General features: G+C 43.7%; 1 long non-coding RNA gene across 1 annotated transcript in view; it reads left to right on the forward strand.

Annotated features, from left to right (window-relative positions):
• LOC146585852 (uncharacterized) overlaps positions 1-12,282 on the forward strand; it is a 36,755-nt gene extending 24,473 nt beyond the window's left edge. The window contains exons 2-3 of the long non-coding RNA XR_014897907.1: positions 11,255-11,543; positions 12,257-12,282. This is a non-coding gene — a long non-coding RNA (uncharacterized LOC146585852). The remainder of the gene's footprint in view (positions 1-11,254; positions 11,544-12,256) is intronic.
• The last annotated feature ends 371 nt before the right edge of the window (positions 12,283-12,653 follow it).

Consider the following 12,653-nt stretch of genomic DNA (forward strand, 5'->3'; position numbering starts at 1 on the left):
AGGACCTTGAGGCAGAAGAGCTGCAGACTGGAAGGAAGCATGTTGTATATGGAACTTTGTATTTCCTACAGGCTCACGCTCTAAATAACCAGATCCCACATGGGTGGAATAGTCACTGTTCCTGCTGAGATTTATTGGAAATTAGACTAAGGCCAGAAATTATTGGCCCATCATATATAAGCATCATATTCTCAGCATAAAACACATCCATAGTAACAAGAGGAGCACAGCATATGCTCTCTAACATGCTTCTGAACCAGCCACTTTGTGCTATTTTAAAAGAAATGTTTCTTATACCTCTCCTAAAATAGCTGCTCACAGGTTAAGTGTACAGATAAAGGAAGATCGTTAGTGGCTTGCAACAATTTATTATCAGTAAATAAGAAGGATAATGAAGGTTTTACTACTTTGTCTAACAGACACATAAGAAAGCACTAATTAGAGAGTCTTTAYGCTGAGCAGGACTCTTATCCCAGTATCTAAATATTTATTCTGCACTAATTACAAAGTGTGTGTGTAAGCGCCTGCGGACCGACAGGCCGAAGGTGGATACGAGCTGAGAACTGAAGTTAGTGTACAGCCCGTATGTATGTGCCGTTAGTCTGTTGGAGAGATATTGGCCCCCTCYGTCAGGCAGTGGTGAAGGGAAAGCGGGGCACTTAAGGAACCGCAGAAGCGATCTGGTGGTGTTTGCGCAGGGCTGGTGGCTGGTACCCCTAGCAGGCAGTGGGTAGGAAGGCAGCAAGGAAGGGGCRAGCAGCGTGCGACGGTAACGAGAGGCTCCGTGGTAGGAGGACAAGTCCGGCACTGCCTTGCTGCGCACAGACATGCTTGGGCCCCGACTGGGTGTGAGAGTGGGACATGTGGAGACAAGAGGAAAACCGTATCTTCTATGCAGCCATCTGCATGTGGATGTGAAATGCTGAATACAACTCTGTGGAAACCGAACTGGGGTGGTACGGAGGTTACCTTTGCTGCACGCCCAAATCTGGCAGTGCAAATCCTTCCTTTTGTGCCATAAATACAGCCCACATGGTGCCCTGCCATTAGTGGATACAGCTAGGAAATGCTTTTAAATGGATTTCCAAGGACAGATGGTAGGAGATGCTCTTCGTTGGGTYCCTGCAGATGTGACAAGTCAGTTTTTATAAGGATGGCACGAGAGAGGGCAGTCGCCAGCGGCTCAGAGACAGGCAAAGGGCTGTCGCTCTTCCTCTTCTGTAAGGGTGCTGCAGCAGTTGGTGCTCTTCAAGTGCTGCACAACCACTAAGTTTGCTTTCTTTTTAAGTTTTTTTTGCAAGTTCTGGGTACATTTATCAGGCAACTCAGCTCCCCCACTGAGAAATCACTTTCTCTGCTTGGACATTAATTTTTCCTTCACGGYGAACACAAGAGGAATATTTATTTACTGGTCTCTTGAGCAACTTTTATATTATATTTGCCATTGTTCAGCAACAGTAGATCTTGTATTTGACTGCCAGTAGCCAAAGATTACAATTGTCCTATTACAACAAAGTATAYGAAGTTATTTACTATAATATACACAAGCTCGAATGTTCAGGGCCTTGAAATCAGATTGAAAGAAATTAATTGGAATTGTGTAAAAGCCCTATAGTTAAAATATGTTTCTGGAGCTGTGTAAAATTGGGGTTTAAATGTCTTATATTTGCATTCCTCTGTWTTTGGAGAGGGGCCACTGAGAGAAAGCCCTTTCTTTGCCAATATAGATATTGAAAATCTGTTTGACTTCACCACTGACCCTTTTAAAAACTTGTTAGTACTCTCCAAGAATAAACAGATCCCGTATTAAATTGGTTCTTTGGAGATCAATTGTGGCTAGGAGTTGGTACAAATCCTACTTTGGCTGAACAAGCTCTTTCACTAAAGCCGTAAAAAGAGCAGCATGTATCGACAGCRTTCATTCAGTATCGGGTGGCCTGGCTCAGCACCATAAATCCTCCTGGCATCTGTCTGACAAAGGGTCCTTTGGAGCAAGTGCTATTAATTTCCCAAACTGAGTTATCTCTCACTTGTTCCCAAAACAAAGATTCATTTAAGACTGTCAGAGGAGAGAGRATATTGGAGTTAGTCATTCCCTCTTGTTTGCTTTCTCGCACACATATAGTTTTCTCCAAGCTTTCTCCTTCCTCTCTGTTCTTTCTCCGCCTCCTAAAGYACAAATCAGAAATAGTCCTGTTCCACAACTGTTGTCTAAATCAGAAATAAGTGCTGGTTGTTGCATCGCAGCCTAGATTGGTAAATCATTGAGTCGTCTCATAAGTAGTCTCTTATACAAATATGACCCTAATTTGTAGCTGGCAAGTCTAAGTCTGATGTAAAAGGTATTTCTTGTGGCATGGAGTGCAAATGCTGCAAGAAGGAGGGAATCAGTGCCTTAAGACCAGACTGCTGAATCACCTCCACAGTTTTTAACGTATCGGAGCACCRGCACCTTGGCTTGGAAGTTGCTGTGTGGGTGGTGGAGTAAGAAGTGACCGGATGCATATGCATATATGCCTCATGCCCTGTGGTCACTCTAGTTGCTGCATCGGCTTTGGTAACCTTCTCATTTTCATGTTCCTGCCAACAAATTTGGGGAAACTCTCTGACGCTTGAACCTGCACTGAGCTGGCACCTAATTTGGGAAGCCCAGGTTTGCTCCTGGGCTGTGCTGCACACTTGCACTGCCAGGCTTGTGTTGCCGTCTGACTCCCAAGCACATCTTCCTGCTTTGGGGAGAGCAGGCATTTGCTGTGATATGTCTCAGGCTTCCCCACTAGCTCCCTGCAACATCATTGAGTTTTAACTGGGCCAAATACTGTCTTGTTTTGTGTCTGCCTAAGACTGAATCATTTGGGAATGGGAAAACCYTTGACATTTCTGAGGATGAAGTTGGGGAAAGATATAACTTCTTTTCATGTTAAAAGAGAGTTAGGTATCTGTGTGTATATATCTACCTTGAGCCTTTTACTTTGAGGAATAGCAGTGCCTGCTTGCTCTGGAGCAGGAGCTTAGAGCAGAGCAAGCAACTGCCCTGTGTACCACAGATCTGGTGAACCAAGGCTCRCAGGAACTGCAAAACCTGAGGCAGTCCATACAGTAGTGGCTAAGCTACCTTTTATGTATGCTTTTAATATAATATTTAATTACCTGATTCCATATGCTTCTTTATCAGGTTGATGGAGGGTGAGACTCTGGGAGATCTACCTCTGCCCCACAGTCCTCCATGACAAGAGGTGAGTGGGGAGGTCGGCAGCGCCTCCAAATCCCCTGAATTTCACAAAAGCTGAAGACGTGACAGCAAGTTCCAGCCCCAGTGGTGGTGTGCCTCCTTGTTACATTGAACCGTACTATTAAAACTCATGCTAAAGGCTTTTCTATTCCTCTTGATCCCTTCTTTACAGTCCATGGGACATTATTTATTACAGCCCAAAGAGCAATGACAGCTTCTAATGCTTTTGCTGAATGTTTGGCCCTGTCGCAAACAGGCTTTTTGCTCTCCACCCCAGCACCTTCCTCTCTGCAGCCACATGGAGTCCCAAAGTCCGGGAAGTGACCTCCTCAAGGTCTGAGGTTGTGGAGTCTCCTTCCTTAGAGATATTCAAAAGCCATTTGGACRCAGTCCTTGGAAATACGCTCTAGGTGACCTTTCTTGAGCGGGGRTGTGTGTGTGTGTGTGGACTAAATGATCTYTAGAGATCATCTTCCAACCTCAACCGTTCTGTGATTCTGTGACTTTCCTCATCTGCCATGACTCCCAAGGAAGCTTGTCTAGCTTTCCACACTACCAGTGTTGTCTCTCACAGCTGCATTTGTTTCAGCTGGGCATTATTTTCCGGGTTTCTTTGCCTCCTACCTGAGCCCTGTCTAATGCCTTTTTGTTGCCTATAGTGGACTTACTAGCGTTCTTTTCTCCATTGCAATTTGGTGGACATGGGAAAATAACTCTGCATTAAAGTTGCCCTTTGCAGCCAATCTTATCTGATTCCTGGTGAATGTGAGTTTTTAGGTGGCCAAGTCACTACAGTCTCCTGCTCCTCGTGCATCTCCTCCTAGCTTTCAACCTAGGATTGCTTAATATTATGGTGTCCTGGGGCTTTCCTGGGATGTTGCTGCTGGCACACTTTGCTTTGGGGGAAATTGCTTTGAAAACATTGTTCACATGTTTTTCCAACAAATCTTTSCCTTCTTGGCATGGACTGAATGTGTCTCATGCTCCATTTGTAGCACTGCATGTCAGCAAAACCCTGCCTTTAACGGCACTTGGATAGAGCMACGGCTGGAAAGGCTGAGGGCACGATGGAGCCGGCAGTGGCAGCAGGGAAGCGCGCCGCAAGTATTGAACCAGCCAGGAGCTTTAGCAACRTCCTGAAAGATGTAGCACCTGTATTATCTTTATTTTTTCACGCCCACAAGCCCGTATTCGCTCACAGAAAGCTTTTCTTTATCCTGCCTCTGTAGCTCTCTGGGATTATTCCTCAGTGCTAGCCAGAAAAGCGAGCACACCACAGGCCTTGTGCCCTGCTTCACTGCAYAAATAGAAGTTGCAGACTGAAAGGAAGCAATTTTCCTTGATAATCAGCCATATATCACAACATTTTTGTCAAGATTTGGGGTGGAAATTGCCAGATAGTAATCGATAAACTGCGAGGGAAACAAGAACTACTTTAAGATGCATTTTTTTGAAGGAATGAAAACACGAGAGCTATAGATCTAAAATATGTCACTTGGGAGAGCAGTCAAACCACATAATGATAAAAACGAATGACAGGAACAGTTTTATGTAATTTTAGATTCATGTAACAGATCAATGAGAATAAGGAAACCTGGTCTTCCACCAGAGGTGATTTGTGTGTAGGAGAAGGAAATGATGACAATATAAATATTAGAGAGGTAGAAAAGGAATGCTGAAATACAAAATCCCACTCGAAAGTTAGCATTCTGGAAAAAAAAAATAAATTCTCCCCTCCTTAAACAGGCAACTATCTGCTGACCAGCCTGTTTAGGTTAATTGAAGTCAGCTTAAAAAAAGATGTAAATATACTCGAAGGTAATAAGATGTAAATCTGCTCTGCTTAATGCTTTTATATAATGTTTAAGCTGTCCATATTCCATTAAAATAGTAATTTAATATGTGTACAGACCTCTTTTGCTTTTGTGGAGTAGCTCAGTGTGCTCCCTATAGTATTCAAGTTTGACTGGTTTTGGTGACTAATTAAAAGAGAAATTGAACTGGCTTACTGGTAGTTGCCTGTAATTAACTGGTTAATTAACACAGCTAATTTTGCTATTTTCAGCCTACTTTTCATACACATTTGGCAGCARGTAGTATCCTGATAAATAACTGGCTCACATATGGCCCAGTCTCTTGCTGGCCCATTTCTGCAGCGCTGAGGAGTCTCCGCCACACTTGGGCTTTGCCCAAACTATGTCCAAATTGTGTCCACAAATGGTGCTGCTCATAACCCCTGGCCTATCCCAAATCAGATGTTATTGTCCCAATTTTTCTGGCACAGAGGCACAAAACTCTCTGAACAGAATTTGTCCGTTCCCTTCCCACTGCATGCCCTAGTGATGCTCATTTCCACCTGTATGCTGGCACGGCCAAGGTAAAATCACATTTTCTTCTGTGTCCTTGGCAAAAGGCCAGTGAGTCCAACCCCAGCAGCTCCCAAAGATCTGCAGCATAAACCTTTGGGGCTTAACTGATTCGATTTTGTTGGTTGACAAAGTTTTCAGCAGTTGGCCTGAATGCATGCTGGGCCAATATGTAAGCTTAATAAAAAGATGACTCGGGTTTTTTTTTTAATTCCTAAATGGCCTACTAGGGAAAAGTCATGAGGTGCTTTCAAAGCAATCTCCYGAACAGCGCCTGGCAAGCAGGCCTGCAGTCTTCAAAGGGAAAAAATTTACCGCTGCAGTAGTGACACCATAACTCATCAAAAATTGCGCTAAATATTTTGTTTTCAACTAGCGCTATGGTGCCACACACAACTTTGCTTTGACAGAAAGACAAGCTCCTGGACCGTGCTAGGATTCAACAGCCAAAACGCAGAGCAACCTCCAGAGCACCTGCATTATCTCAGATCAATGTATCCAGTCAACAACCTGGAGAAACAYCTTACGATTTTCTTCCTATTTTTTTCCCCAGCTATTTACAATTTAGCCAGAAAAGAAATGCACCAAGCTCATCATRAACAAAAGTTCTCAGTGCAAAAAGAAGTATTTTTCTACTTGGTTTGGAGAAGAGGAAACAGATGTCATCATGATATTTCAAAGATTCCTTTGAATTACTGTAATACTCAATACCACATCAGTTAATTACCTCAGAGTCGTTAGTATATCACATCTGAGTGAGTTATATGCAATTATCTTCATTTTACAGATGCAAAAACGAGCATGGGGCTGGAGCCGCCCTTGCTGCGCTGGGGAGGCAGCGGGCACTGGCTGCTCCTGCTGTCATGGGGACACCACCCGCTGGCGTGTTTTTGCTTTAGGTGTTTTGTCCCAGTCACACACAAAATACTCTGGCTGTATTCTTGAGCTTTACAGATGAAGGTAAAGTATCACAAAAGCTATTCATCACTGAAGGTGTGACTATTTTTCCCAATGATATACTCTGTTTTCTCTTCAGATCGTGTATTACTTTAAAATAAGAGTGAGAGAAAGGGAGGAGGGAAAGAAGAAGGGTGGGAGTTGAGAAAAAAAAGTGAGTAGTTATAAGCCAAAGGAAAACATCCATGTTTTACAGGAGAAAACAAAGAAAATGGCCTGAAAGCRGCCAGACCATAAAGGACACCAGCAAGGGGGTGTCCATGCAGGGACTGCACTGTGTCACTAGGCCAGTGAGATTTTCCTTAGAGACTAACTGCGGCCAAGCCTGTAAGATTTTGGCTGAATTATTCTTTTTTGGGGGCCAAAAATGACATTTTGGGGGGCATTGATGATCTGATAGAAGCCTTCATTTTAGGTATCCTTCACATAGTTTTTTGTCCATGGACAACTGCTAGGTTTGTCCCGTGCAAAGGACTTTTTTCACACATACACAACCTCAGTGTTCACGCCTCAATGTTCATGCTTTTTCACATGCTTTTTTTCACATACTTTCACATGCCTTTAAAACCTGCCACACATCAAGCAGAAGTCACAGCACTGTTATCAATGCAAGCGCCAACCCGATAAACCCCCRGAGAGAGGTGCATATGGCTTAGTGAGATATTGATCTCAATTTCCAAGTTACGTGCTGGCATACTGTACCTTCAGTCATTTCCGTGACTCAGCCCATCAGCGTGGGAAAAGAGCGCGGGGTAGCGGGGAGCAGACTGTCAGATCGTCATTCCCAGCGACTGGGGTGTGCCTATTTTGCCAACAAAACAGCAACTAAAAGAACAAAACCCAAATCCTACCTCGTTGTTTTCCACACCAACAGATGTCCTTCAACCGTTCACGTAGACAAATATTGCAAGGGTTATTGCAAAATGTTATGAATCTATATAAGACAGTWGAAATGTTACATTATGCATTCATCTGTGCTCACAATGAAGAAACACAGAGAAATATGGCAATAAACCATCTCAGTGTGTAAACAATCTAAAAAAAAGAGAAACTTGATTGTGATGAACCTAAGAAAACACAAAAATCCTCTCTTAATCAGACAGTGRTCTCTCTCTATGCATAATAAGCTGATTTTCATGTAGGGTAGAATAAAAGATTTTGCACAAGATTTGATTTTGTTTTCTATCGGAAAACTGCAAAGCAATCCTCAAGCAGGCTGGGCATAATGCAAAGCCATCCTCCCAGGCAGACGTTCGCGGGCCAGCGGGAGACACTGAGACCGGTGATTCCCGTGCCAGCACATACAGCATAGAGCCGGGTGGGGTTCTTTAYGGAAAATTTCTCTGGTCAAAGGACTCCTGATCATCAAAACCAAAATTAGTTGCTGCAAAGAACTGATTTCAACAAATTCTGGGTAAAATAGCTTTGCAATGATAAAAATTTATTTTTACAATATTCTTAAAATGTGATTTTGTGTTTCAATTTAAACTGATTGTGCTGTTTTAAAAATGTTTTTCAAACTACCTGAAAGGAAGCATTTTGAATAGCACAAGCCAATGTCTTCAGTGGTCTCAATTGTCAGTTCACACAAAAACCACTTTTTTTCCTTACTTACCTCAGGAAAAAGCTCAAAACTTTTTCAGGGATTTTCAAGGAAAAACTTGAGCTCAAAGCTCAAGCATTTTCAGGGATTTACTCATATTAATTGTCACTTAAAATCCTTTTTCTCTACAAACCCATTCCCCACCCAAGTCGGATAGCCTAGTACATATATATATAAAGCCCTCAAGCTTCGTGAATTAAAATGTAATTTTCAATTGGGATAGGGACTTATGCTGGCCACAACTGTTAYATTTATGGAGTACACTGGCTCTTAATCCCTTGAAAGGGACCCTTTTTCGTTGAGAACTGAATTTTCCTTGTTTTGTTCTCACACCATTTTTGCCAGGTAAACAAGTACTGTTTTCCCACGTCGCATGTGGGAAGTGAGACGCAGAGGCCACGTCCTCACTAGAAAATGAAGCATTGACAGGGGAGGTTTCCCAGCTTTGGACTAGCTCATGGCACCGGTAGACAGGTGTGGGGCAGGTTTTGATGCACACCAGATTGCAGGTCCTGCACATCCTGGCACAACCTCAGTGCTGGCAGGAATCTCCTGATGTCCGTGTGTCCATCCATGACGTTTTCTAGATGCCTGTAAGCCAAAAAAAAAAAAAAAAAAAGAAAAAAGAACTGGGATTGCTCAAAACTACATGCAACATAGCAGGATGGAGCAGCTGTATGTGCATCTACCTGAGCCCTGACACTTACGGATAAATCTCACTGGTGGCCAAAAGGGACAGTATCTTCTGCAGCAACTATATGTTTGTAGCAGTTCCTTGCTTGCTCAGAGACTCCGTTTAATGTCTCCAAAGAGTTGCTGGAGGGGCAGCTCTCAGCCCCGTGATGGGAGGGAAGAACAGTCAAGGAGACACCAGCTCCCCATTGCCTCCTTTTGRCTGGCCTTCAGGCTGACCTTCAAGGACCCTATATCAAACAATCTTCACCTYGGCATGTGCTCCAAGGGCCAGCACACCTGACTCTGCCCTGCRAATTTCTCCTCAACCAGGTCACAGCAGTGAGAATGGACTATCTAGTTAACAGCACTGACCACCTTCCTTCAGGGCAGGAACCCAAGAACCTGGAATAAACCCCAGATAAAGCACTAGCAGATCCTCCTGCTTTATTCTTCGCTGTCATTGGTTCCCCCAAAGTGGTATTTCATGCTCAGATTGGTGCCAACCACACTACAAGACGTAGAAGCAATTAACTTTGTTAGACTCAGCCTTGTTTATATGTTTGCCTGAAATGGTTGTATTTTATTAATCATATAAAAATCCTGCAGAGTTTTGTGGAGAATGCAGTGAGGTAAGTATTTTGGATGCCTACATGGATGCAGATTTCAAGTAAAATGGAATTTTTATAAAAGTTAAGAATTCAGAACTCATAAAAATTCCTTGATAAAGCAGAAAGCCTCCTTTCTGGTCTCCATGGTGGTGGTGGTGGCTTCTCTGAATTTCAAATCCTGATTTAAAARAGAATATGCAGACTTTTGGCTGGTGAAGATAGTTGACTCGCTTGTTAAACTGACGGGGACATACGGGAAGCGTGCCGGTGTTACGTGACCAGTACTGTGCCATTCTGCACTCAAGGTGAATAACGTGGAGTTATTAGAATTATTATTATCTATTATTATAGAAATATGTGGAGTATCCAAAGCCAGATTTTATTAGAAACCTTCTCAAAAACAGCAGTTAGCAGACCCTGACGCTGAAAGTCACAGAACATGCTGATGTGGATGGAGTTTTGCAGAGCTGCTTCCTTTGGAGCTGCTGCACGTGTTGCCTGTTTATCCTCGTAATGCAATAACCGACTGCCAACAAAACCTCACAGCATCACTTTGATCGAAGATACGTAAGTGTTGCTACAGTAGCTGCAAAACTACAAGGAAAAGAGCTGCCAGGTGAGGTCCATCCCTAGCAGGACACCTCAGCAGGCCACTCATGCGCCCAAATGCTGGAAGAGCCATCACCAAGACTGGGCTTTCCTCTGCAAGGCAGTGGTATCACAGAGGGTGCCTGTGGCTGGAAAAACTTTAAAATAGTTTTGCAGGTTTGAGGTGACATTGAGCACTCGGCAAAGCGCTTGCATGGGAAAAGGAGTGAAAGGATTAGGGAGGAAAATGTCGCCAGCTGAGTTTGTCTTTGGCCTGGCTGAACGGAGGTATCCGAGGTGCTGCTGAATACAGAGCAACTATTTACGGCACGCTGAATTGAATATATCATTGCCACATTAAATTCAGCACAGTCGCTGGGCAGCCACTGCAAGGCAGAAGGCTCAAAAAAGCCTTGCATGGATTTAGAGCTTTAAAACATGATGTCTATGAAAAATTGTAGATTAACTCGAATCTGAATGCAGACACGCTCACTTAAACCTCTCAGGGAAACTTAATCAACAGAGTTTAAATCTTTAACACAATTCCTCCTCCTGGCCCTCTCCCTCCCCCTCCCGGGAAATTCACATTCATTTTATTTGCTGGTTGTTAAAATGATGGAAATTAGAGCTAAACTAATTTTACCAGGCACAGAGGTAGAAAATATACAAAAGTTACAGGAGAAACATAACTTTCTATAGAGGAATTAATTTAATGGGGGGGGGACAGGTATAAAAATATAGCAAACTGCCAGTTTTTCGGTCAGTGTAAGAGTCGTAGCTGAGCACGTTCCCTGCAGTACGTATCTATCCTGCACAGACACCCTGCTCATTTCGGGTCAATACCAATAGGCCTACGAACGCCAGACACCAGCGTACGTCCCCCAGGGGCAGTGCGGACGGGCAGCTTCTACCCAGGTGTGCATTTAATCCGAGACCCACACTGAATTAGGGAAAAAAGCATCTTTCAAAGAGGAACCTGAACGTTTTGCTCCACCCATCCAACCAACTGTCCTACCTGCTTCCTCAAGGTGATGGTGGGGGCTAGCCACCTGCCTACAGCAATGATTCAGTTTTCGTTTTTCATGAGATGTTATATAGAGAATGAAAAGCAAATGTCCTCCAAGACATGCACACATTGCTTTTTCGTAGAGGAAAAACTCTGTCAAAATCATCCTGTTATTAAGCAGACATTTCAGGTATTTTGAACATTATTTTGTCCTTTCAGGCACCATCTCACCCTGGGTCTGCCCACCAGGTTGCCTGGAGCAAACCTGCGAAAAGGAAACCCAGAACCTCCTGGGCACCTTCTGTGGAGCTCCTGCAGCTGCGTGAAGCCCTCAGAGAGGAGCCACACAATAAGAAAGGTCCTACGAGCTCCTCCAGCTCTGGAGTTCAGGGCTGACTCGTGGCAAAATTCCCCACATCGCCCTACTTCTCCCATCTCCCTCCCAACCTGTGTCTTGTTCTTGCTGAGGGGGGAAGCCGGGGCCGTGCTCCGTGGGGAGGACATTGAGGTACCAGCCATTCACTGTTATTATGAATGACCACTGTAATAATAACAATGTAATTGTTAGTATCATTAACAGGAGTAATATCAGAGCATTGCTCATGTTCATTGATTGCTACTAATTTTTAGTAGTCACAAAGTGCTGTGTTTCCTCAGTTACTGTTTTCTCTCCAGCACAGAGCAAAAATGAAACAGTTGTGATTTATATAAGTGAATTTAGTAGTTTTTTCAGACTTGATTTGACTGTGATATAAATCAGCTCTTGAGCTTTCTGTTCAAGAATGAATTACTTGTTAACAGAATAAATATGTATTAGCAGATCTGACAGGGAGAAGTTGTTTGTAGCATAGCTTGCAGGAGCGTGATTCATACTGCTGCCTATTGGGTTAGCTTACTCCAGTTGTATTTTCATGCATGCCAGTCACAGCCCGTGGGGAGGGTTGGGAACATGTTGGTTCCCATCGTCCATACCTGCCCAGAGGCACGAGCTGAACCTTTAACTTAAGAGCATGCTTGGTATATTTGGCATGCACGTTGGCCACCAAGCTGGTCTTCCCAAAGCCATAATTGCAAAGAGCATCTAGGATTTTTATGTGCAATCCTCATATTATCTCAAAAGTGTAAAGAGATTGTCTTAATTGCAGCTTCTTAAGTTCTGTCCTACTAAACTCCTTTTTAAAATTTCTTTTTTTCTTTCTTTCTTTTTCTTTTTTTTTTAAGGCCAGCAGCTCATGGAAATTGGGAGCCAGAGCTGGCCATGCAGGTGTGGAGGAGCTGGATCCCCAGGTTGCTGGGCATCCGTGGGAAGAGAGGCCAGGCTGCCCCCAGCCCACAGACACCCGCTTCTTCTGAGCTGGATGCTTCAAATGTTGCACCTGGGATGACAGAGCCACCAAAAAGATATCTCTGAAGAGGAGTAGGCATCATGAGTGAGGACAGTTTGAACAGAATTGGTCAAAAGATGGAGTTTTCCTCCTGTGAGAGGTGGAAAAACCTGGCAGGACCATCTTCCCCTTTCCGGAAATCCCAGAGACGCAGTGAGAGAAGTGTTTGATGGCTGACATGTCAAAATCCGAGACTCTGCAGCATTTCGGAGGATGACGCTCTAACGGGAAGC

Source organism: Rhea americana, unplaced genomic scaffold, assembly GCF_003343005.1.
Source record: "Rhea americana isolate MKP2758 unplaced genomic scaffold, rheAme1 scaffold_75, whole genome shotgun sequence".
Lineage (NCBI taxonomy): Eukaryota > Metazoa > Chordata > Aves > Rheiformes > Rheidae > Rhea > Rhea americana.